This window comes from Phoca vitulina, unplaced genomic scaffold, assembly GCF_004348235.1.
Source record: "Phoca vitulina isolate PV1807 unplaced genomic scaffold, GSC_HSeal_1.0 scaffold2, whole genome shotgun sequence".
In the NCBI taxonomy this organism is placed as follows: Eukaryota; Metazoa; Chordata; class Mammalia; order Carnivora; family Phocidae; genus Phoca; species Phoca vitulina.
Genome location: NW_022589705.1, coordinates 37,843,021 through 37,869,152, shown reverse-complemented (window position 1 = coordinate 37,869,152; position 26,132 = coordinate 37,843,021). Strand labels below are relative to the sequence as shown.

Sequence of the window (26,132 nt, the reverse complement as noted above, 5' to 3'; positions counted from 1 at the left end):
ACCCCTTCCCCTGCAAACCAAATATAACCTCTCCTTTGCCTCAACTAGAAGTGTTTAACAGTAGAAAGGTTATGAAGAACTACAGAAGCCATAGCAACATGCTGCCACATACAAAAAAAAGAAACATTAAAGGGAACTGTCTTCCTGCTTCTCCCTGCTGACAAATGAATTTAAGTTTCCTAAAAAATATGTAAGTTGACTGAGTTTAATTTTGTTTCAGAGTAAGGCATATTTTTCAATTTTTAATTAACAATTTTTGAAAATCTTACAAGACTCACAAAACCAGCCCTGGGATTAGAGTATGATAATTTGCTCCAGAGAATTCCACAGCCATCTCATGAACAACAAATACAGGACTCCAATCAGAACTTAGAAATACATTTCACATAGTCAACTTTTACTATTTTGGGATTCATTAGAGGGATGTGACATGTAATTCTCTTTTGCTTAAATCTTGTCATGAAGATTACAGTCTATTTTAAATCACAGGTAATAAATATTGAATGTCCCATAAATACCCACTTTTAATTACAAAAAATTCAAGTTAAATTTCAAATGATATTTCAAAAAAGCACAAACTAAAAAATGTTAAAATCAGTTTATTTGTTTCATATACCCAAATATGGAACTCTCAAATTTGAAGGTTATTGATTTTTAAATATTAATTACCTATATAAATACACAAAGAAACATATTTAAACTTTACTTACAAAATCTAATGCAAATATATTTAACACTAATTTAATTATATTCATAATTATTCAAAAATTGATTATATTCATAATTTATGATTCAAAAATAATATTGTCAATAGTAATATTTTATAAACACACAAAAAGAATCTCTTAATCTTTACTTTTTAAAATGTAATGCCAAATAGGGCATATAAACTTCAAAGGATTCCAGTAACAGGCACCCCTAGCCCTTCTTTTCTTTCCATACCAATCTAAATGAAAGCAAAATCTCTGCCTTGTCATTATTAATAAACTTATTATTATTACTACTCAGTTACTTGTAAAGAACATATATAACATTATTATTACATAGTATTATACATGTATACATAATATGTATAATTATAAAACACCACCTTAATGAGGGCCTATTTCTTCACTATTCCAGTGATCAAAACACTGATTAATATGAAAGATGAAACCTCTTTTTGCTTCTTCTCATCCCTAAAAAGCATTTTTATTCCATTCATCAACCACAATAAAGTCCGTTTTAGTAACAGTTCTCAAATCCTGTGCTATTGAGCCATATTTAAAGCGAACCTGTTTTATACAAGGACGCTTTTGGTACCTCAAACTCTTGCAAACTCCAAGTGTGGCCTGAGAACCAGCATCATGGCAACTCTTGGAAGCTTGCTGGAAATGCAGAATATCAGGCCCTGCCCCAGACCGACCAATTAATCAGATTCCCAGGTGATTTACATGCCGATCAGGATTTGAGAAGCACTGACTTAGACCACTACATCCAGACAGTATTCTTTTAAAATAATACGGTCATCAGGTTCAAACTAAATTAGATCTATGTATAATATATCCTTTAATTCCTTATTTGAGTCTAGTAATAAAAATTTATAAATAAAGCCATGATTACTTTGGCTGAACTAGTACCAAAGAGAGGACTCAATCTCTTGCCTGACTACTGCATGCACTTAAGGTAAATGCTAAAAATTCTGAAGACTAAATGAAATTTAAACACTCTTCCCTCCGATTTTGTTTTCTTCTGTTCTAACCTTTTTCTTCATCTTTTCTATTTTGAATAGGCATATATAAAGGCACATACTTTCTGTAGTTATCTAATAAACTGAGCGCAAATTTCAATTACCAAAAAGGGACTAAATCTGTCCTAATTATCTCAACCAAGTCTCAAAGTTGTTTTGCCATGCTTAGCTAAGTATTATAGACTAAAGCAGTTGTCTTCCTCATTTTAGCTGCATAATACAGTTACTGAAGAAATTCAGTGAAGAGGTTGGGAGCACAAAATTATATTCCTGCTAAAAATTAAATTACTAAGGGAACAGAAAGGAACTTATTTACAAATTAAGTATCTCAGAAAATACCCTTGCTAGTTAACTAAATAGGAGGCACATGGTGAAAACCTTAGCCAGCTCCCAACTAGAACTAGAAATTCAATCACTCTAATTTCAGAATTAAGAGAAACTGTTAGTTAACATATTCATATGGCAAAACGCAATCTAGCAACTAGAATGAAGTTTTTCCTATATGTTATCTACCAACTAATGAATATGGCACTTCCTAGAACAGAAGAGAATATGACCAACCCATCACTAGAATTAAATAGACTCCCATCCTTTCTTCTCCACCCTTATAAGCTTTCATCCTATTGGAGAGCACATCAAGGACAGTCAACCAAATTTCAACCTGTCTATTCATATTAAGCCCCAAATCCTACCTATAATTCTAATATCTCACCTGTGCTGTTGAACTATCCTCCCCCCAAATTTGAATCTACTTACACCTCAAATCTAACTGTAGGATTCTGAAACAGTATCAGCTGTATTTCAGATCATAAATGTCCAGCCCTGTGATCCCATCTGCAGAAGTGCATCAATATGAACTAAAAGGAATAAACATTAAACTAAAACGGTCCACCTAATGAAACACTACTCTAGCTATCACCTTTACTTATGAGAAAGAAATCTCAAAAAGATTTTTCAAAGATAATGCCTATAACCTTCTGCTCCACTATAATTACTAAAGTAGTATGGTTTATTTTGGGAATTGAGGGACTGGCAATCGTCCATTAACATCAACGTTCTAGCCGGTATTTATTATCACAATATTTAGTTTTATTAATTGAACAATTTTTAGGAAACTGGTCATGATACCATACCAAACCAAAGTGAAAGGCAAAAAGAGCAAGAGCAACTGGAAAGTGTTACCAGTATGATTTCTACCTAGAACATAAACATGAGTTGCTTAGTAACGGTTCAGACCATCCTTGTCATACAATTTTTTTAAGACAAATTTCTTCAGCTGAGCAATTACCACTATCAGGTTAAAAGTAGGAGAGTGAAACATGGGAACCCACCTATGCAATTCAACTTAAAGTTCTTAATATTTGTGTTTTGAAGCTGTGAATTCTATTATGTATTGCCTTACATAAAGGGATCTCTTCTTTCTTCCCCATTAAGAGAGACAGATAGATATAGATAACATAGATACATTGACAGAAAGCTGAATGAATACATGCTTTAAAAAAAAACTGGGGAGAAGTAGAAGTCAAGGAATTTCATAATGCCCCTTGAATCAAAAATACCTAGGGTGTCAAAGACAGGTATAATGCTCTCGAGATTCCAGTGTACTTAGTCACTTCATTTATACCCCTGTTACGAAGAGTGGGAAAATATTTCATCCCTAACCCATTCCCTATAGCTCCACATTCCTATGAACTGCCAGCCAGACTGCACAAAATGCCATGCAGAAGAAAGTATAGAAATGTAACAAGTCAACCCTCCCACAAAAAATATCAAACTATAGTTGTCTTCACTACTGCAAAACTAAATAACTTACCTGTACAACCAAAGATCTATCATTGTGGAAATATTATCTCTTTTCCTTATATCCTGAAGGAGTTGGAGCTATGATCTAGAATAGAGCTTAAGCATCAGGGTTTCAGACTCTCAGCTTCAGCCATGGAGAATACTAGAACCTCCTAAATTCCTTTCTTTAAAATAAAATAATAAAAAAAAAATTAAAGAAACAAATTAACTTATGCTAATAGATTTACCCCTTCTATAAGAGGAAACAGCAGATAACAGAATATCTATTCATAGTAACATCTTAGTAACTCTGTAGCCTCGGAGATACCAAGAAACTGGAAAAGATTTTTAAAAACCAACAAAAACAAACCAAAAAGACCTTGAAATATACTGAATCCTCATAACAACTTATTACTAGTTTGCATCAAAATGTGACTCCACTCTTCTCTAGAGTCTACGGGCAATATTTTGTTGAGGTGACCCAAAGACTGCCTTTGATAAAATTTCTCATACAGGATTTAAAATCTCTTACTCTTATTCTAGAGGCCCTCCCAAACTTTGGCCTTCAAGTATTCAAAACTGGGACTGAACAACAAAAATAATTTAAGTTATGCATACCAAAGAATCAACTAAGTCTTCAAACATCTGTATGATAACCCTGATGATTACTAAAGTGCCTTAAGACTCTCTTATCATGAAAAATTTCTATTATTTTTGGCATATGGATTTTCAGCTAGGACAAAAACAATATGGATTTTCTGCTTTTAGTACCCAGTTGGCCAGATATTTTAATTAATCTAAGTATACTCCATTTCTTGGACAGTCTCTTTAATTAAGAGTTTTACTTTATAATAATGTATATATGATATCCTTTTCAGAGAATCTGGCTAAATGGTTATCATAAGTGCCCATCTGGAAACAAGGAGGAACACCAGGGAAAAGACTAGTGATGTTTATGATGCAGCCTGTCACTTTATTATAAACATGAAAGTATTCTAAAAGTAGATATTCTAAAAGATTTTCACAGTGAAGGATTACAATTTTAAAACTGATGCAGTTAACAAACCTTGTGAACTAGAGTTACTGCCTGGTAAAAATAAACAGATTACAGTTTTAGTAAGCTAGGAGATCAGTACTAAATCTAATATCTACAGATGCAACCTCTCCCAGATATCGCCTGTAAATTCGTGAAAAACACAACGCAGGAAAATTGTCTAAATAAAATTATTTAATACTACATTAAGAAATATTCTAAGTTAACATAAGGAGGGAGCACAGTGAAAACATGATCCTACAAAAAGTAACCCTTGACTTGAAAATTCACTCATCTTACAACAAAGATTCCAACTGCCAACTCCTTAATACCCAACCTTGAAAGCCTTTCACAAACATGGCAAAACGTTACATTCTATAGTGTGTGGTGGGGGTGGCAAACATCAGGGGCAGAGGATCCACAATTTAAGATGTATCTCTGAGTACACATGGACATGCCCATTCTAGCACTTTATTCCAGTTCCAGTTGGCCACCTTCTACCCATTGTGGATTGGGTTTACTATAGGAACCTCACTCATTATGGTATTTTTACCAGGCAAGGATATCTGCAACTGTCATTTTCACAGAAGAACCAATACTTACAGCTGAGTTCTAACAGTATTATGATAGACAGGATCACCCAGATATGTTTCTTAAAAGCCTGATACACTGAAAAAGAAACTTTAGTCAATTACTTCTACTAACTAAAGCCCCCTTGGCCTTAATTAAGATTACATTTTTTTCTTACCTTTTTAAAAGTGTTTTTCGCCTAGTATTTGATTCCCAAGCGTCTGTATTTATCTGTCATCACAGTTAATGTCCATGTTACATTGAGACTTCAGGTATTAATTATTTATATGGATGTACTAGCACAACTTGGTATCTGTGAAGGGAAACCACAATATAGTCACTATGGATGTGTTACTATTTACAGATATGTGGATAAAAGTGATATTTCTAAACACTTAGATAACATACTGCATTCTCTACTAAGCTGCACAAATAATTCCTTATATTAGGCTACAAAATAGGTGCTATCTTCAATAGACTAAGATGATTTGCTAACACTCTTACCAATGCTTCTCAGAGTACCCACATAAAATGTTTCAAAATTTAATTCTAAATTAAAATTTTTACAAATTTGAGAGCTCTACAGATTCCTTTTCTAACTACCAATGTAGACATAGCTCATTTTCCAGAAGCCTGTAATTGCTCAGGCATTAATAGAAAAGTATTTTGGGGCGCCTGGGTGGCTCAGTCGTTAAGTGTCTGCCTTCGGCTCAGGTCATGATCCTAGGGTCCTGGGATCGAGTCCCGCCTCAGGCTCCCTGCTCGGCGGGAAGCCTGCTTCTCCCTCTCCCACTCCCCCTGCTTGTGTTCCCTCTCTCGCAGTGTCTCTGTCAGAGAAATAAATAAACCTTTAAAAAAAAAAAAAAAAAACAAGTATTGTATGTGTATGTGTGTTTTACAATAAATCTATAATGGTTAAAAATGCAGTAAAAAAGATCATGACTTTCTCTTAAACGTGACTTTAAAACATTCCGTGTCTTTTAGAGTAATGATTTTGTCTTACCCCTCTACGAATAATTTGTGAACAGTAGCTATCCAAACATTCCCTAAAAGTAAGCTTCTTAAAAATCTAAGATTTTTAGATTATAGATTACAACTCTGAGAAACACATCAATGAGCTTATAATCATGAAAAAAAGCATTATATAAAACTTTAAGTCATTTCAACCAGTTTATTAGTAGAAAAACATGAGCTACAAAAAACCTCATTCATATTATGAATGGCATTCTAAAATGATTTACCATTGTATGCCATTCCAAATTCCTATATAATAAAAAGAAAAAGCAAAAATCTACACAGAAATGCAGATAGCTAGAGTGCCTGGGTGGCTCAGTTGGTTAGGTGTCCAACTCTTGATTTTGGCTCAGATCATGATCTCAGGGTTGTGAGATCAAGTCCCAAAGTTGGGCTTCATGATGGGCATGGAGCCTGTTTTGGATTCTCTTTCTCCCTCTCCTTCTGCCCCTCCCCTACTTGTGTGGGCATGTGCATATGAGCATTCGCTCTCTCTCTCAAAAATGAATGGAAGGAAGGAAGGAAGGAAGGGAGGGAGGGAGGGAGGGAGGGAGGGAGGAAGGAAGGAAGGAAGGAAGGAAGGAAGGAAGGAAGGTAGGTAGGTAAAGATAGCCTTACACCTGTTTGTGAATAAAATTTGACAGTGGAGTTGTCAACCTGCCAGATCTCACCAGTGAAAAGTTTCATTATACTAGAGTAGAAACTTAATATAATGTTATGCCGGTTATGTTTCAATTAAAAAAAAAACAAGAGAACAAGACAATGGAATAGTGTTTAAGAAACACTGATATCTACCATCAAGCACTTACAAGTCTATTCATTTGTTTACAAATGTTAAACAATACCATAAAAAATTAACACTATTAGTGTAAACACTAACAGCTTTATTCCTAAATTTAAAAGTTGCTATATATTCTCTTGTAACAAACAAATTAAACTAGCCAAAATTCTTATACTCCTTACACTGCATTCTTTGTTTCCTTCACTATACATTTCAAATGGAGCAGATAAAGTATTTTGGTTTGTGATAGCTACAGTAATTTTTTATTTGAATTATTTAACTATAGTAACTTCCAGAAATTTAAAAAACTTAGCTATTTTGTCTTTTAAAAGCATACAAAATGGAAAACCATTTAAATCCTATTCCTAAGGCCTTCGTATTTATTCCTTGCTACAGAACTTTGTTTTCACATACTAATAAAATCAACAGACTATTCAAGAATTCCAAAGGCAAATCCAAAACCAATCTTGACTGAAAAGAATTACTTTTCCTACTATTTGCAGTCTAACACTGGTGCTACTGTGCTAAATAGATTACAGGATCTAAGATTCATGGCACATATGAAATCACTTCAAAAGACTACAGAAAATCCCACTAGAAAATATTACCAGTTCTACTGATATAACAAAGTTATAAGCTACACAACTTACTATAAAACTGTGATGTCTAAACTAAATGCAACCTAAATTATAAGGCACTGAAACTTTTTTTAGTTTTATAGAACCTTAGAAAATTTTCAGGACAAAAGTTATATAGAGATTCATATTAGTACCCAATTCTTCAGTGGTTATAAGTGAAAATACTGAATTGTGCACTATACCCTATCTTTAAATGATTTTTAAAGAAACAGATGAGGACATTCAAAGGTGGCTGTAAAAAGCATTAGAATAATGCTCAGGGACAGAAACACCTTTGCTAGACAATTAAACTTATCACACTCACTTGCTATAGAGAACTAAATTGAATATTTGGTGCAAAGTATAACCAAAGAAGAGCACACTTTCCTGGGTCCCTAAGTTGTTTGGAACCACAGTTTCTGCGTCTTGGATGCCTTCAAAAGATTTTAGAGATAAACCTATATTTCACAGTCAACAGAAAGGTAGCAGAAGCATGGGTTTGATAGAAGGAGACAGAAATATGATTCCCTACCATCAAAAATAACTAACAACTATCTGACCATGAGTAAGACACTTTGCTCTTCTATGCTTCATTTCCTCATCTAATAAACAGGAGTACTTCTCAGGGTTACTCTGAAGTTCAGAAGAGATTATGTCTGTGAAGTACTTTAGCTTACTGGTTTTCAAACACTAGTGTGCCTAAGGAATTCCTGAACCCTGGGGCGCATGACTGGCTTAGTTGGTTAAGCATCTGCCTTCGGCTCAGGTCATGATCTTAGGGTCCTGGGATCCAGCCCTTCATCGGGCTCCCTGCTCAGTGGGAAGCCTACATCTCCCTCTCCCTCTGCATGCATCTCCTTCTCCCTCTGCCTGCCGCTCCCCCTGCTTGTGTTCTCTCTCTCTCTCCCCACTCTGTCAAATAAATAAATAAAATTAAAAAAAAAAAAAAGGGATTCCTGAACCCAACCACCCCAGAAATTCAGATTCAGTAGTTCTGGATATGCATGCATAAATCTACATCTTTAATTAAGCACTTCAGGTCATTCCAAAGTAGGGGCTCCCCAAGGATATGGATCATACTTTGAAAAAAGTTACATCAGTTTCTTCTGAAGCTTTAGTGTTCATAAGCATTACCCTAGGTACCTGTTTAAAATGCAAATTTCTAGGGGTGCCTGGCTAGTTCAGTCAGTGGAGCAAGTGACTCTTGATCTTGGTTGTGGGTTCAAGCCCCACGTTAGGGGTAGAGACTATGTAAAAATAAAATCTTTAGGGGCACTTGGGTGACTCAGTCAGTTAACCATCAGACTCTTGATTTCAGCTCAGGTCATGATCTCAGAGTTGTGGGGTTGAGCCCTATGACAAGCTCTGCACTCAGCAGGGAGTCTGCTTGATATTTTCTCTCCCTCTCCTCTGCCCCTCTCCACCACGCTTGAGTGTGCCCTCTCTAAAACAAATAAATCTTTTTTAAAAAATAAAATAAAATCTTTAAATAAACTACAAACTTCTAAACCTCATCCTTAGAAATTCAGATTCAATAAACTTGGGGCAGGACACAGAATCTTCATTTTATCAAATACCACAGGTGATTCAGATGCAAATAGTTCATGATCCATCCTTTTAGAAACCCTGCAGTAGATCTTCCCTTACATATTTCCCATATTGTATCCCACCTCTGTAGTATCAACATCCAAGACCAACCTTAGGCTTTCATCATTCACATAAACTAACTTACCTGCCTTTTAATTGGTCCTTCTACTTTAAGTCTCATCCCTTATAAATGCATGTTCTACAGAGTGATCTAAAATGCACACTTACGTCCCTCTCCTGACTAAAATGCTTCCAAGGGACTTCCACTCTTGGCCAAGACAAAGTAACAGGAATGAGATTTATGCTGCCACCAAAAACAACTAAAAATCTGGACAATATGAAAACATATTTTTCTTTCAGACACTGGAAACCAGACAACGTAACATAGGACAGTGATCAATGAAAGAGGAGAAACAAATGAGGCAAAGCTTATAACTGCTCCAGCTTACTGATGGGAGAGTTTCCAGACTACAGAGTGTGGAGGGTAATTAATGAGTTAAAAAGATGAACTGAGTAGTCTGGGAAGGCCAAAGCAACTACGGTCCCCAGAACATGAGAAGATCTACAGAGATCCCCCTCAGCCTTGAGCTGAGTACTGATCAGTGTGCATGTCCAAGGCCTGGAAAAGGCCTGGAAAACCATCTATAAGGAACACAGAGAATGATAATCATAGCCAGGGGTATGCTGGAAAATTTTTAACAACCTGGAGCAGTTAGTGGTTTGTAGTTCCCGGTTTACAGGGTTACCAACGTCTGTGGTATGAATATTCCCACCTGCAGCCAATTTCAAGCTATTAACTATGACTGAGTGCTAAATTAGAAAAAGATACATTGTAGCACATCAAACATTATATAGTATTTCTACCATAGAGATAGAACAGATATAAATTACCACCTGTGCACAAAAATAATATATAATAATAGAATAAAGAGGTAATGAGTTTTGAGGCATCATCCTTTGTTCTTAATGTAACAGATTTAATTATAAGTGTATACAATTCAATTCTATTAAGAATTAAACCAGCTCAGGGGCTTCTGGCTGGCTCAGTCAGTGGAACATGCAACTCTTGATTTCAGGGTTCTGGGTTCGAGCCCCAAGGCGGGTGTAGAGTTTACTTAAAAATAAAATCTTAAAAAAACAAAGAAAAAAGAAAAAAGAATTAAAGCAGCTCTGAAACTTCCTAACATTTTAACAAACAGCTCTCACAGGCTCCAGCACACCACGTCCATGGCTCACACTGCCCACGGCCCACCAGGGACAGCAACAGTCTGTGTACCTTCCAGCCAGAGTGGAAAACCTTCTAATTCACAGGATATCAAGTACAGTGCTCAGAGGGGCAATGCCTCAGTAGTGGGGCAAAATGAGCTCTAAAGACTACTCTGGTCCCACCTAACAGAATAAAAGCAAGTCTAAAAAGTAATAATAATAAAGCCATTTCCAAGGAACTTAACTCTGTCCCAAAACAAAGCTCAAGAATATTCATAGTAATACAAAAAATTTCAGCACCAAACAAGGTAAAATTGACAATGCCTGCATCCAATCAAAAATCAGCAGACATGCAAAGGAGGAAGATACCAGTCATAATGAGAAAAATAATCAACAGAAATTGATCCATACATAATAGATCTACTAGACAAGAACATTAAATCAGTTATTATAAATGCAGTTCCTGGGGCGCCTGGGTGGCTCAGTCAGTTGAGTGTCTGCCTTCAGCTCAGGTCATGATCCCAGGATCCTGGGATCGAGCCCCGCATCGGGCTCCCTGCTCAGCGGGAAGCCTGCTTCTCCCTCTCCCACTCCCCCTGCTTGTGTTCCCTCTCTGGCTGTCTCTCTGTCAAATAAATAAATAAAATCTTTAAAAAAAAAAGATTAAATGTAGTTCCTAGGTTCAAAAAGGTAGACGATGGAAAGATTAAGCATGTTAGGTAGAGGTATGAAAGACTTTTTAGAAATTTGATTGTTTTAGTAATAAAAAAAATGCTGGCTGGGATTAACAAGAGATTAGACACTGCGAAGAAAATATGTCAATGAACATGAAGACAAAGCAACAGACACTATACAAAACAAAACAGAGGAAAACAAGACTGAAGGGAAAAAAAGCATAAATAAACTGTGGGACAACATCAAGCATGCCAGTACATGGGTAATCAGAGTATCCAAAATAAGTAGGAAAGGGGCACCTGGGTGGTTCAGTCGGTTAAAGGATCTGACTATTGGTTTTGGCTCAGGACATATCAGGGTCCTGGAATTGAGCCCCACGTGGGGCTCTGGACTCAGCGGGGAGTCTGCTTGAGAATTCTCTCTGTCCCTCTCTCTCTGCCACTCCCATGTGTGCACTCACCTGTATGTGCACATGCATGCTCTCTCTCAAAACTAAATAAATCTAAAAAAAAAAACAAAAAAACCACAGAAGTAGGGGGAAAATGTCAGAAAAAATAATGGCCCAAAACTTTTCAAATTTCATGGAAATAATAAACCCAAAGATTAAAGAAGCTAAAGATAGTAAAATTTATCTTTAAGGTATTGAAAGAACCTATTAAGAATTCAGTTGCCAGAGAAAATATCTTTCAAAAACTAAGATGAAATAAAGATGATTTTAAATTGTAAATGTTAAAAGATACCATCACCAACAGACATGTACTATAAGAAATGTTAAAGGAAGTTTTTCGGACAGAGGATACTAGACGACAGTCTGGATCTACCCAAAGGAATGAAAAGCACAGGAAATGGTAAATGAGAATAAATATAAAATATTTTCCCCCTTAGTTTTTAAATCTCTTTACAAGAGAATTGATTATTTTAACAAAAAAAGATACCAATATATTGTGAAATTTATAACATAGATGGAAGTAAACTGTAATAGCAAAACAGCCAAGAGATTCTAATAGTACACATGAAGTGGTATAGTGTCACTTCATACATGTGGTAAATTAAAGATGTATACTATGAAACCTAAAGCAACCCTTAAAAAAAAAAAGAAAAACAAAATGAAACACATGGATAGTTAATAAGCCAACAAAGGAAATAAAACAAAATCATTTAAAAAAAATCCAAATAAGGCAGAATAAAAGGGAAAAGGGATAAAGAACATATAGGAGAAATTTTTAAAAACTGGAAGGTAGGAGGTTTAAACTTACCTATATCAACAATTACTTTAGTGTAGCCTTTCAAATGTAAGTGGTCTAAAACAGTTTAAAAGTAGTTTAAATTATTTGAAAAAAGTTATCTGGGGGGCGCCTGGATGGCTCAGTCGTTAAGCGTCTGCCTTCGGCTCAGGTCATGATCCCAGGGTCCTGGGACCGAGCCCCACATTGGGCTCCCTGCTCCGCAGGAAGCCTGCTTCTCCCTCTCCCACTTCCCCTGCTTGTGTTCCCTCTCTCGCTGTGTCTCTCTCTGTCAAATAAATAAATAAATATAATCTTAAAAAAAAAAAGGTATTTGTAAAGAATAATAAATTTTAACAAATTCAAATCACATAATTTGACTACAATAGAATTAAATTAGAAATCAATAATAAAAATATATCTCAAAAATCCCCAAATATCTCAAAAATAAATTACAACCCATGAGTCAAAAGAGGGGAAATTAGAAAATTGGAGAACTACATGAAAGAGTCACATGCTCTACCAACTGAGCCAGCTAGGAACCCCCCCAAAGCTGGTTCTTTAAGAAAAAAATCAACAAAACTGATAAATCTCTAGCCAGACTGACTAGGAAAAAAATATAAATTATCAATTATTAGGAAAGAAATTATTAATTATATAGATTCTATATTAAAAGATAATTATTTTAACAAGGGTACCAAGACAAACCAATGGGGAAAGAAAAATCTTTTCAACAAATGCTGCTGAAATAACTGGATATCCACATGCAAAAGAAAGACCCGGCCTGCCTGGGTGGCTCAGTTGGTTGAGCCTCCAACTCCTGATTTCAGCTCAGGTCATGAGATCAAGTCCTACATGGATTTCACACTAAATAGGGAGTTTGCTTGAGAGTCTCTCCTTCTGCCCCCGCCCCACTTGCATGCTCTCTGTACAATAAATAAATCTTAAAAAAAAAAAGTTAGACCCCTACTTAACATGATATAAAAAAATTAACTCAAAAAGAATCAAAGACCTACATGTAGAAGCTAAAATAACAACAGGGGTGCCTTGGTGGCTCAGTCGGTTAAGATATACAAATAGCCAATAAGCACATGCAAAGATGCTCAACATCAGTAGCCATCAGTGAAATACAAGTAAGAACCACAAATAGATACCACTTCATACCCACTAGGATAAACATAATGAAAAGATGGACAATAGTAAGTGTTGGCAAGGATGTGGTGAAATTGCTACCCTCATACATTGCTGGTAGGAACAAAAAATGGTGCAGCTGCTTTGGAAAAGTTTGGCAGATCCTCAGTAAGTCAAACAAAATTACCCTATGACCCAGGAATTCCACTTTTAGATACATATGCAAGAAAAAGGAAACAGGCTCACAAAAAAACTTGTTCACAAATGTTCATAGCAACATTATTCATAATAGGCAAAAAAGTGGAAGTAACCCAAATGTCCATAAACTATTGAATGATAAAACAAAATGTAGAATATACACAATGGAATATTCTTTAGCCATAAAAAGGAGATGCTGAGACATGCTACAACATGGATGAACCTTAAAACATTATGCTAAGTAAAAAAAGCCAGTCACAAAAGGTCACATGTTATATGATCCCACTGATATAAAATATCTAGAACAGACAAATTCATAGGAACAAAAAGGAAATTCGTGGTTGAAGAGACTGAAGTGGGGGGAGATAGCTGAAAGTGACAATGGGTATGAGGTTTCTTTTTAGAGTGATGAAAGTATTCTGCAGTTACGTACTGGTGACAGTCACACAACTTTGTGAATATATTAAAAATCACTAAATTATACACTTTAAAAGGGTGGATTTTATTATGTCTCAAGTCTTACGCCATATCTCAATTTTTAAAAGAGATTATAAATCACTTGTCAATAAAGTAAATAAGTTAGATGAAATGGACAAACTCCTTGGAAGATCAGAAACTTCCAAAGCTCACCCAAGGAGAAATGGATACATTAAACATATCTAAAGAAATTGTAGTTAAAAACTTACTAACAAGTAAAAGTCCAGGCCTTGAGGGCTTCACTGGTGAATTCTGACTATACTGAGTATTATGCATTTAAAGAAGAAATACCAATCTACTCAAACTCTTCAAGAAAACTGAAGAGGGGGGCACCTGGGTGGCTCAGTCGTTAGGTGTCTGTCTTCGGCTCAGGTCATGATCCCAGGGTCCTGGGATCGAGCCCCACATCAGGTTTCCTGCTCCATGGGAAGCCTGCTTCTCCCTCTCCCACTCCCCCTGCTTGTGTTCCCTCTCTCACTGTCTCTCTCTCTCTGTCAAATAAAGAAAGAAAATCTTAAAAAAAAAAAAAAAAACTGAAGAGGAATACTTTCTCAACTCATTGTATGAAGCCAGCATTATTCTGATACCAAAACTAGACACAGACATTACAAGAAAATACTACAAACCAATATTCCTCATGAACATAGATGCAAAATTCTAAACAAATTTTTAACCGATTCCAACAATATATAGACATACCTCTTATTATTACACTTTGCTTCACAAATTGAAAGTTTGTAGCAACCCTGCCTCAAGCAAGTCTATTGGTGCCATTTTTCCAACAGCATTTGCTCACTTTGTCTCTGTGTCATATTTTGGTAATTCTCCCAGTATTTCAAACTTTTTTCATTATTATTCTATTTGTTATGGTGATCTGTTCTAAGTGATTACAACTTGGTGAAAGCTCAGGCGACGGGTAGCATTTTTTAGCAATAAAGCATTTTTAAATTAAGGTACATAGCAGACATAATGCTATTGCACACTTAATATACTACAGTATAATGTAAATACAACTTCTATATGCACTGGGAAACAAATTCATTTGACTTGCTTTATTGAGATATTTGCTTTATTGCAGTGTTCTAGAACCAAGCCAGCTATATCTCCAAGGTATGCCTGTATAAAAGGATAATACGTCACGACCAAATGATGTTTATCCCCAAAATGTAAAAGTGGTTTACATGTATTTAAGGTTGGTTCAATATAATTCACTTTATAAGATCTCCTATGCAAATACTGAAAAGGCATTTGACAACAATCTATATCCCTGTCTATAGTGACAGAAAGGAGATGGATCGTGGTTGCCAGAGTACAGTAAGGGGGGGGGGAGGAAGAAACAATAGGAAGAGATTACAAAAGGGTATGAAGAAACTTTGAGGGGTGACGGCTATGTTCATTACCTTGACTGTAGTGATGACTGCACAGTGTATACATGTATGAAAACACATCAAATTACATGTTTTAAATTATTGTCCAATAAATTACTCTTCAATAAAGCTATTCCAAAATAAACCCCCAAAATAAAACACCTTTCCAGGAATACAGCTTAAAATCTTAGTTTCTTAATGGAGATGCAAATTGTATCTGGGTTGTTCCAGCCCTACCTAATTCCACTCTAAATCCTTCCGAGCAGCCAACCTGATCTAAGTTCCAATCTCTGATCACAAAGGTTTTCAACCATGGTTAAGGGTTAAGTATCAAAATCATCTGTGGCACTTAAAAAAGTAGGAATTTGATTCTGTAGGTCTGAAATTCAGTCCAGTTATAATTTTTTTGGTAATTTTTAAAAGTTTATTTTTACTACTTTTAACTTTTCTATTGAAGTACAACATACACACAGAGGAAGTGCACAAATTATAAATGTACAGCCTGAAGAATTACTACAAAGCATAAGTATATAGATAAAAAGTTTATTTTTAAGTAATCTCTACACCCAACATGGGGCTAGAACTCAAGACCCCAAGACCAAGAGTCACATGCTCTTCTGCCTGAGCCAGCTGGGCACCCCAAGAGGCATATATTTTTTTAAGAGTTCCAAGGATGATTTTGATGAACAGCCAAGGATTAAAACTACTACCTCTGCCTCAAGCATCTTTTATCTTCCTTTCTCTTTGCTCAGCTAACATTTATCTGGCCCTTCAAGTCACAGATCAAATGTAACCACCATCTCCTCCCTCCAAGAAGCTATGTGTTCTCAGGGAACCCTGTGTATAGCTCATACCACTGAGCATATAGGGTATTTTTCAAACTGTTTTTTAAGGCAAAAACTCTTAAGTTATATGCTAGAGAAAAAGAACAGAGTGAAATTATTCTAGTTAAAAGCAAGTATATTGACTGCAGGATAAAGAGCTTGCCCACCCTTCTTTAAACCATCCCACTAGGAGATTAAAAATTACAACTTACTATAATCATCTATTTCTTGTTTGTTTCATTTATCAAAACTACTTTATAGCAAGGCCTTTCTTATTCTTCATTTCTCTGATGCCCAGAAAACATTCATTTAACATTATTATTGGGACATTATCCAAACAGAATAAATATGGAGGATAAGTCAATAAGGAGAGAAAAATGTTTGAGAAAAGGGGAACAGTACCTACGGTGGCACTGAAATAGAAAAAGACTAGGCCATCAGAGGAACTGGAATGAGGCCAGGAAGGCTGAAGCCTAGTTAGCTAGTAAGCGTCATGAAATAAGCTTTAAAGCAGACAGCTGTTAGACAATGAAGGGCTTCACAGGCTATGGTAAAAATCTGATCCTTTCTGTTCTTTATTTACTTTTTAAATTTTATTTTTAATTTGATTATTTTTCCTATTGAAGATTTTTAATGACACAATCTGATACACATTTTTAAAAGATCATCCTGGGGGCGCCTGGGTGGCTCAGTTGGTTAAGCGACTGCCTTCGGCTCAGGTCATGATCCCGGAGTCCTGGAATCGAGTCCCACATCGGGCTCCCGGCTCAGCAGGGAGCCTGCTTCTCCCTCTGACCCTCTCCCCTCTCATGCTGTTTCTCTCTCTCTCTCAAATAAATAAATAAATAAAATTTTAATTAAAAAAAAAAAGACCATCCTGGCTGCTGTGTGAATGTGAACTGAAGAGCATAATAGGAAGGGACCAAGAGTGTAACAATAAATGTGATTAAAAAGGAATAAAAGAGGGGTGGTACCTGGGTGGCTCAGAAGGTTGAGCGGCTGCTTTTCGCTCAGGTCATGATCCCAGGGTCCTGGGCTCAAGCCTCGCACTGGGCTCCTTGCTCAGAGGGGAGCCTGCTTCTCCCTCTCCCACTCCCCCTGCTTATGCCCGCTCTCTCACTGTGTCAAATAAATAAAATCTTAAAAAAAAGGGGGGGGGGAATAAAAGAATAAATAAAAGTTTAAGTAGAAAAGTGATAACATCCAGGGGCGCCTGGGTGGCTCAGTCGTTAAGCGTCTGCCTTCAGCTCAGGTCATGATCCCAGGGTCCTGGGATCGAGCCCCGCATCGGGCTCCCTGCTCTGCGGGAAGCCTGCTTCTCCCTCTCCCGCTCCTCCTGCTTGTGTTCCCTCTCTCGCTGTGTCTCTCTGTCAAATAAATAAATAAAATCTTTAAAAAAAAAAAAAAAGAAAAGTGATAACATCCAATGCTGTCACTCATTTTCATTCATTCAACAAACATTGAGAACAACCATAGTCCTGGCACTGTTCTGGGCATTGGGAATGTAAAGGAAAGTTCCTGCTTTCACAGAGCTTATATATATATTTTTAAAGATTTTATTTATTTATTTGACAGAGAGCGAGAACACAAGCAAGGGGGAGCGGGAGAGGGAGAAGCAGGCTCCCCGCTGAGCAGAGAGCCCGACTCAGGGCTGGATCCCGGGACCCTGGGTCAAAGGCAGATGCTTAACTGACTAAGCCACCCAGGCACCCCACAAAACTTACATTTTATATTAACAGGTCAATAGATAAATTGTGTAAGGTGATAAAGCTACAAAAAATAGAGCAAGGTAAGACAATGAAAAATGATGGAGTGGTTAGAGAGAAACTGTCTAATGACCTAACATTTTAATAGCGATCATGTAGGTAGTAGGGCCTGGTAGGCCACAGTTACAAACTTTGAATTTTATTCTGAGTGAGATGAAAGCCACTGGAGAATTTTGATCAAGGGAGGAACATGATCTGACTTTTATTTAAAAGGATCATTTGAAGAGCTGTGTGCAGAACAAACTGTAGACAGAAAGAGTAGAAACACAGAGGATGGTTTTGGAGACTATTACTGCTATTAGAGAAATAATGGTGCAGTATCAGTCGAAGTGTTAAATTATCTACTTCAACATAGCTTTTGAAGGCAGGTCCAACAGAATTCTCTCATTGGATGTGGAGCTTCAAGAAAAAGTCAAAGAATGAATCTTAAACATTATTCTTCTGCTCAGGGAGTACTCCTAAAAATGCTGTCTAGTCCCTCTTTGTTACTGCCTTCTTTCATCCTTCCACAGGAACTGTACTAATGCTGAGAACTCTTAAATCTGTATGTCAACTTCTACATTTCCCTTCAGAAGTTCAGTTCCATATATCCAACTGCCTGCTGACTCTACAAAAACCTCAAATTCTACTTGTTCAAACTGAATTCACCATCTTTCTTTCAGCCCCAATACCAATACCTGGTTCCTCCATTAGATTTACTTATTTAATGAATGACACTACCAAATCTCCTACTGACCAAACCAAAACCCCAGGAGTGACCCTTTTAATTCCCTTTTCCTCTATCATCCAATCCACACCTTCCATATGCATACCCAATCATTTATCGTATGGGGGGGGGCTGGTACAGGATGAGCATTTTAATGATGTCACAGTGCAAGGGTAAGGAATTTAATTTGCTTTCTCTGACTTGTGGTATAGACAGAATTGAATAACAGATTAGTAAATGCTCTAATATTTGTTCAAAAATAATCTAGGGGAGTAAAAATCTTCAGCCAAAGACTGTATTCTTTGTAGAAGTAGAAAACCTCAAGCTAATTCTCAGAACGTGAATAGTCCACAGAAGAATAATTTATGAATCACAGCTGAAGTTGTGAAAGCAATGTAAGTCAACAAAGGCAAGTAAGAATAGGAGAATTTTTCAGACAGACACTCAGAAGGCAACAGTGTCCATGTGTCTGGGTATAAAAGAAGAGATAATTTAAGAAACTGACAAAGAACCATTAGAGAGGACAGAAACCCGAAAAGAGTAACATAAAAAATCAAACTCTGTGTTTGTGCTACTGGGTCCCAAAAACTGGTCTTTGATGAAATGAGTAAAGTACAAAACATACCTCATTTTCTTTTAAACCCAGATTTACTCAATTTAAAGAATTACTTTATTCTGAATTTATGCCACTCCACTTTTTTGGTATGAAAGGACTTTTCTGTAAATTATCTAATGTCATTTTTTAACAAAATTAAAAGGGGCCACCCCACATTGATCCCAAAAATTTTTTTGAAAATTATACTGTACTGGTCTATAAATTTTTTTAACTCCTTGTTAATTAAATACAATAACTTAGAATCACTGAGGTTGTAATTACACTGAATATGATATCATACAAAACAATAAGTATTAAAAACACAGAATTGGGGCGCCTAAGTGGCTCAGTCGTTAAGCATCTGCCTTCGGCTCAGGTCATGATCCCAGGGTCCTGGGATCCAGCCCCACATCGGGCTCCCTGCTTGGTGGGAAGCCTGCTTCTCCCTCTCCCACTCCCCCACTTGTGTTGTGTTCCCTCTCTCGCTATGTCTCTACCTGTCAAGTAAATAAATAAAATCTTAAATAAATAAATATAAAAAGAATTATTCAACTGTCACTTCTAAATATTATTCAACAATCCTATTTCATATTAGTAGATTAAAAGAGTACTAAACAAAGTAAAAACATAAAAACAAGAGAATCCAACGAGAAAAATGGGAATTCTAAAAACCCACTTAGAAAATAAATAAAATAATTAAAAACCCATTCAAAAGCAATTTTCCTATAAACTACAGACTCATTAACCATTAGAGACTATTTCCCATTTTCTTCCTATGAATCTCAGAGTTATATGCTGTTTTTTGTGATAATTGTTTATTCCATACTTCTCAAAATATGTTATTTATTCCTATGCTAGTAATTTCAGGCTGTAAAAAAATGAACTTTTATTTTATTTAGGTACTGTTCCTTTTAAGGAGTATTAGGAAAAAGGGCATGACACCAATCATTTTATAAAACATTTTTTAAATTGAGGTGACACAAAAAAGTTATGTCAAAGAAAAGTCTAGGGGCGCCTGGGTGGCTCAGTTGGTTAAGCGACCGTCTTCAGCTCAGGTAATGATCCCAGGGTCCTGGGACTGAGCCCCGCATCAGGCTCCCTGCTCAGCGGGGACCCTGCTTCTCCCTCTCCCTCTGCCTGCCCTCCCCCCCGGTTCTCCTCTGTCAAATAAATAAATAAGTAAAATCTTTTTTAAAAAGTCTAAAGTAAAAAATTATAAGGATTATATCCAGATATAACAAAAAAATAGAAGAATTAAAGTTTGAAAAACAGTGTTATTATTGTACACTCCAAACACACAAGTTATTTTTCATAAACATCTAACTCCACATAGAAGATAAATTCCAAAGTGTTGATAAAATTCATAAATGCTATCTCATTTTCCCATTGATTTACAAATTCAACTTCAAAAGAAAATCTTTTGGCCCCAAATACACAAACCTTTCCATGAAAACTGTCTTTTAAAAATGGATATTAAATAAACATAGCAACAAGAGAAAGAGTTCATTTCAATGGTGCCCATTTTACAATGAACTGTCAAAAATCATATAGGGGGTACTTTGACTAAAAACATTTTAAAGGTCTCTATTTAAAGTTTTCCAAGTTCAAAAAATGGACCGCATTTAAAGAATAAAAAAAGGAAGAAAAGAAAACCTCAGTATAGTTCTCCAAATTTCCTTTGAATATAAAGACTGTTTTTATTTAGGGGCACCTGGGTGGCTCAGTCGTTAAGCGTCTGCCTTCGGCTCAGGTCATGATCCCAGGGTCCTGGGATCGAGCCCCGCACCGGGCTCCCTGCTCCATGGGAAGCCTGCTTCTCCCTCTCCCACTCCCCCTGCTTGTGTTCCCTCTCTCGCTGTGTCTCTCTCTGTCAAATAAATAAAAAAAATCTTTAAAAAAAAAAAAAAAAAAAGACTGTTTTTATTTATTTGCCCAGACTTAGCATCAAAAAACTTCACCCAGAAATACTTAAGGCTAGGTACTTTTTCATTTCTGGGTCTTCTGATCTTTTTCCCTTGGCTATAAAGTTATTACAGTTTTGCACTTCACCCTGGAGTAAGCTTCTTACAAATAAAGAATAAATTCAGAGTATTTTTCCCTTTCGAGAGGTGAAATTTAAAGTCACTCTGTAATAGCTAACTGAGCCAGACTCAAGGAGTCTAGTGGTTTGTAAACAAACCATTAACTCTTCTTAATTATATATCAACAAAGCATGTTTATTTCTGTAGTAGAAGTTCTGGCCTATTGAGCAAATTAAAGAAACCAAGGAAGACTGGGATAGAAGGTATTTGAAAACAGTGGCTATCCATAAAACTCAGTCTTTGGGAAAATTCTGCAAACATGAATCAAAGGTGATTTATCTATATGGTGTTGCTGCACCTACAGCATATATTTGAGACATCTGAGTAGACTGGGGAAAAAACAAGTGTTAGATTCCCATCTAATCTAAACAACTTACTAGTTACATGACCTTAAGTGATTAATCTGATACTCAGTCCTCATCTGTGAAATGGAAAGAAAGCATTCTGACACACAGAATGGTCCAGAGAATTAAATAAAAGAATTTATATAAAGTACCCCCAATATATAGGGCATAATCAATAGATGCATATAATTATGGCTGTTAACATTATGTCCACTCTGCCAGGTACTACACTTTATTTGCATTATCTCATTTAAAACTCTCAAAATCCTGGGGTGCCGGGGTGGCTCAGTCGGTTAAGTGCCAGACTCTTGGTTTCGGCTCAGGTCATGATCTCAGGGTCCTGGGATCGGGCCTGCATTGAGCCCCACGTCAGGCTCCGCACTCAGCGGGGAATCTGTTTCAGAGGTTCTCCCTCCCTCTCCCTCCATACCCCCTGAAAATAAATAAATAAATCCTTAAAACTCCCAAAATCCTATGGAGGTAGGTACCATTATTATTCCCATTTTACAGACAAGAAAACTGAGGCTTAAAAAAGTTAAATACTTTACCCAACATTACACAGCTAATTAAGTGGTAGAACATAGAGTCTTAACCACTCTACTGATAATGTGTTTTATGGTAACAAAAGAACTTTCTCATTATACCTCCACAATAACCTCAAAAGTAGACAGGCAGGCATCATCCTCATTTCCTATATATGGCAACAAACTCAAGGAATACCTATATCACACAATTAATGGAGTCAGAACTTGAACCAAGGTTTTACTGCCTAAACCAGGGTTCAATCCATGAGACTCTGTAGCTCTCTGCATTATGATAATAATTCTATAAAACTGTGAATGAAGAACTTTTTCCAGGAGAAAATAAGATAGGTTATGTCTGAAAAACAGATGATACATGATCTTAAGCTAATACTTCCTCCAAATGGCAGTCAACATTCATGGTTTCCAGAAGTTAAGATAAAGATTTACATGAGAATATCCATAACAACTTTATAATACTTAAACAAAATCTGTGAGAATAGCCCAGTGCTGATCAAAAACAGAAGATATTTTGACAGGTCTATTACTGTTTTCTTTCTTTTTTTTTTTTAAGATTTTATTTATTTATTTGACAGAGAGAGACACAGCGAGAGAGGGAACACAAGCAGGGGGAGTGGGAGAGGGAGAAGCAGGCCTCTGGCCAAGCAGGGAGCCCAATGCGGGGCTCGGTCCCAGGACCCCGGGATCATGACCCGAGCCAAAGGCAGACACCCAACGACTGAGCCACCCAGGCACCCCAGGTCTGTTATTGTTTTCTGTAGTAGGTTTCTTGTTTAACAAATGATATCATTTAACACAGAACTACAGAAGAGAGTTTAATACTTCTTTGCAAATCAATCTCCTACAAAGTCATTCCCTCTCTGTGTTCATAAAGAGGGAAAGGATATCCACCTATGGAGAGGTGTGAGGCCTAAACCCAACGCAGTGCATGAAGTTTGATACTGAAAGTACCCATCATTGTACTTATTTCTTATCTCCTAGAAAACTTAAGCAAGCCAATTAAATAGTTTTTATTAAATAAATAATACTGATACATTAGCAAAGGATTTTTAAGGTCAAAATTAAAATCTAGAATTACGTTTGAGTTTTAGTCATCACAGTATTTTTAAATGTTTAAAAGGACAAGTCCATTTCTTTCTTTAATAATTAGAAGTCTGAGCAAATGTGGTCATCTGATTTATGACAAAGGTGAAATATAATACAGTGAGGAAAGAAAGGTTTTTTTCAATAGATTATACTGGGTCAACTGGATATCCATATGGAATAGTATGTTTTGACTACTACCTCATGCCACACATAAAAATCAATTCACATAGGCAAAGGATCTAAATGTGAAGTGCAAAGAATTTTACTTTTTAGAAAAAAATAAGAGAACATCTTCATGATCTTGGAATAGGCAAAGATTTTCTTAAACCATTCACAAATAGTATTTGAAAAAAACGGATCAATTGGATATTATAATTTAGAACCTCTGTTCTGCAAAAGACATCATTAAGAGAATGTGAAGGCAACCCCAGGGTGATAAAAAATATTTGCAATGAATATTTTGATCAAAGAAAGGACTCATGACCAAAATATATTCTAAAAATTCCTATATACCAGTAATGGGGCACCTGGCTCAGTCGGGTTAGCATCTGCCTTTGGCTCAGGTTGTGATCCTGGGGTCCTGGGATGGAGCCCCACATCCAGCTCCCTGCTCGGCAGGGAGCCTGCTTCTCCCTCCCCCTCTTCTCCCTCCACACATGCTCTCGTTCACTCTGCTGTCTTTAAATAAATAAATCTTTACAAAATAAATAAATAAAATAAAAATTCCTATACACCAGTAAGAACTAGACAACCTAATATTTTTTAAATGGGTAATGACTCGACCAGACATTTCACACACAAAAAAGAGATTAAATTAGCCAATCAACATGAAATGATGCTCTACTTTATTAGTCATCAAGGAAACAGAAATCAAAATCAAGATGACTAAGATTTTTAAAAAAGACAAAACCAAGTATTGACAAGAATGTGAAACAGTCAACTCTGATATGCTATTGGAAAACTGTTTGGCAATATCAATTTAATAAAAACACACTGTCTGACCCACTCATTTCAATCCTAAGTATATACCCAATAGAAATACATACATATGGAAAAAAAAATGCATGCATAGGTATACGTAAAGACATGTACAAGGATGTTCATAGTAGCACTATTTGTGACTACCCAAATGCTCGACAATAAATAATTTGTATTACACAGCAATGAAACAAGCTAAAAGTACATATAGCAGTATAAAGCTTACAAGCATACTGTTTTCCCAGAGACACAAATGCATACCATATGTTTACCTTTGAGAATGATGAAATAAATATGTGATGACGCAGTTAATTTAAGCATGACTGAGCTCACCTACATGTACACGAGTGCATACACGCATACACACACACACACAGTATATATGACATAAGCAGCACCAATATTAGTTCCTCCATGAGATCTGGTCTATGGCTAATAAGCAGACAGCCAAACAGACAAGACTCTCTCAAGGTTAGCAAAAATTAAGGTTGAAACTCTCAGTGGCCAAGCAACAGAAGGTAACAGCGCCCTAAAAGGACATGGCTCAACTACTCTGATTTAGTTCTGCCTGAAGCCAGATAACCACCTGAACTTTTTAATTTCATGAGATAAAAAAAATTCCCTTAGTTGACTGATGATGTAGAAGAAATGAGACGAGAAAGTATCTTATATATCAATCTGAAGTCCCAAGTGGCCTGGTTATTCTTAGAACAGAAGAGCTTGGAAATGATTCTTAGACCAGAAAGACTGATTCATTCCAAGATGCATTAATTGAGCACATGTTATGTACTATGCACTTACCATGATTAAGACACGATCTCAGCTCTGCACAACCATTCATCTTTAATGGACATTTGCAATCTAAGTATATATTAATAATTCAGCCAAGCCTATGTGAAATGTCTGATGTAAAGATCCCTCTATTATCTTCAAAGATTTTATTTGAGACAGAGAGAGAGAGGGAGAGAGAGAGGGAAAAAGAGAGAGGAGATTCCCCACTGGGCAGGGAGTTCAATGCAGGGCTCAGTCCCAGGACCCTGGGATCATGACCCAAGCCAAAGGCAGACACTTAACCAACTGAGCCACCCAGCTGCCACTATTATCTTCAACTTTTATAAATGTTTCCTTTTATCAACTTTCAGTTTTCCTCACTAAAGATACCTTTCATAGCTAATTAACTATGTACATTTTGAAAATGCTTATAAATAATTATGATTCTTAAGTGCTTGCTTTAAAATATTAAAGACAAGTCTCACATTTATAATAATTTTAAATTCAAATTCTACAATGCTGTATTTAAAATGGTTATAAATTTGTCAATTAGTTAAATTTAGGAAAAAAACTAAATTCCCATTCATTTTATTCAGTGATTTTTATCTTTAAGGATGTTTAATTTAATGTTAGTTAAATTTAATGTCAGTTTCTTTAAAACCCAGTCACAGGTAATAAATGATTACATAACCCTTTCTAAAAGCCATGCTCCATCTGTCCTAAGAATTCTCAATGGTCTTGGTCAACAAAACAATCAAGAAAGACTAGACTAGGGAAAGTGTCAAGAAAAAATAAAATAATTAAGATGAGACAAGCCAAGGTGAAGATTAATAATGAGTTAGAACATTTTACCATTCCTCTATCAGGACTGAGTCCTTCTAGAAATACCTTTTGGTATCAATGTTAAAGACTGAATATCAAAATGCAAATAACTTGCAACTTAGATCTATAGCAATTCTTCCAAGTTCTTGCATTTTTATTGTCATTCTCTCTCAGAGAGGACAAAAAATTTTCATCAGCATATTTATCCACCTCTAAGTGGATGTTCC

General features: G+C 36.2%; 1 protein-coding gene across 5 annotated transcripts in view; it reads right to left on the bottom strand.

Annotated features, from left to right (window-relative positions):
* Positions 1–26,132, bottom strand: part of ZZZ3 (zinc finger ZZ-type containing 3) — a 107,538-nt gene that overhangs the window by 60,791 nt on the left and 20,615 nt on the right. For 2 of the 5 annotated variants that reach the window (XM_032425583.1, XM_032425621.1), the window contains exons 2-3: positions 5,293–5,427; positions 3,543–3,696 (exon numbers count right to left, since the gene is read on the bottom strand). The exons of 1 other annotated variant lie outside the window; for it this stretch is intronic. The gene's annotated coding sequence lies outside the window, so the exon portion shown is untranslated. Of the gene's footprint in view, positions 1–3,542; positions 3,697–5,147; positions 5,214–5,292; positions 5,428–26,132 lie in introns of all 5 variants that reach the window. 2 more of the 5 variants (XM_032425593.1, XM_032425602.1) reach the window with 2 other exon arrangements.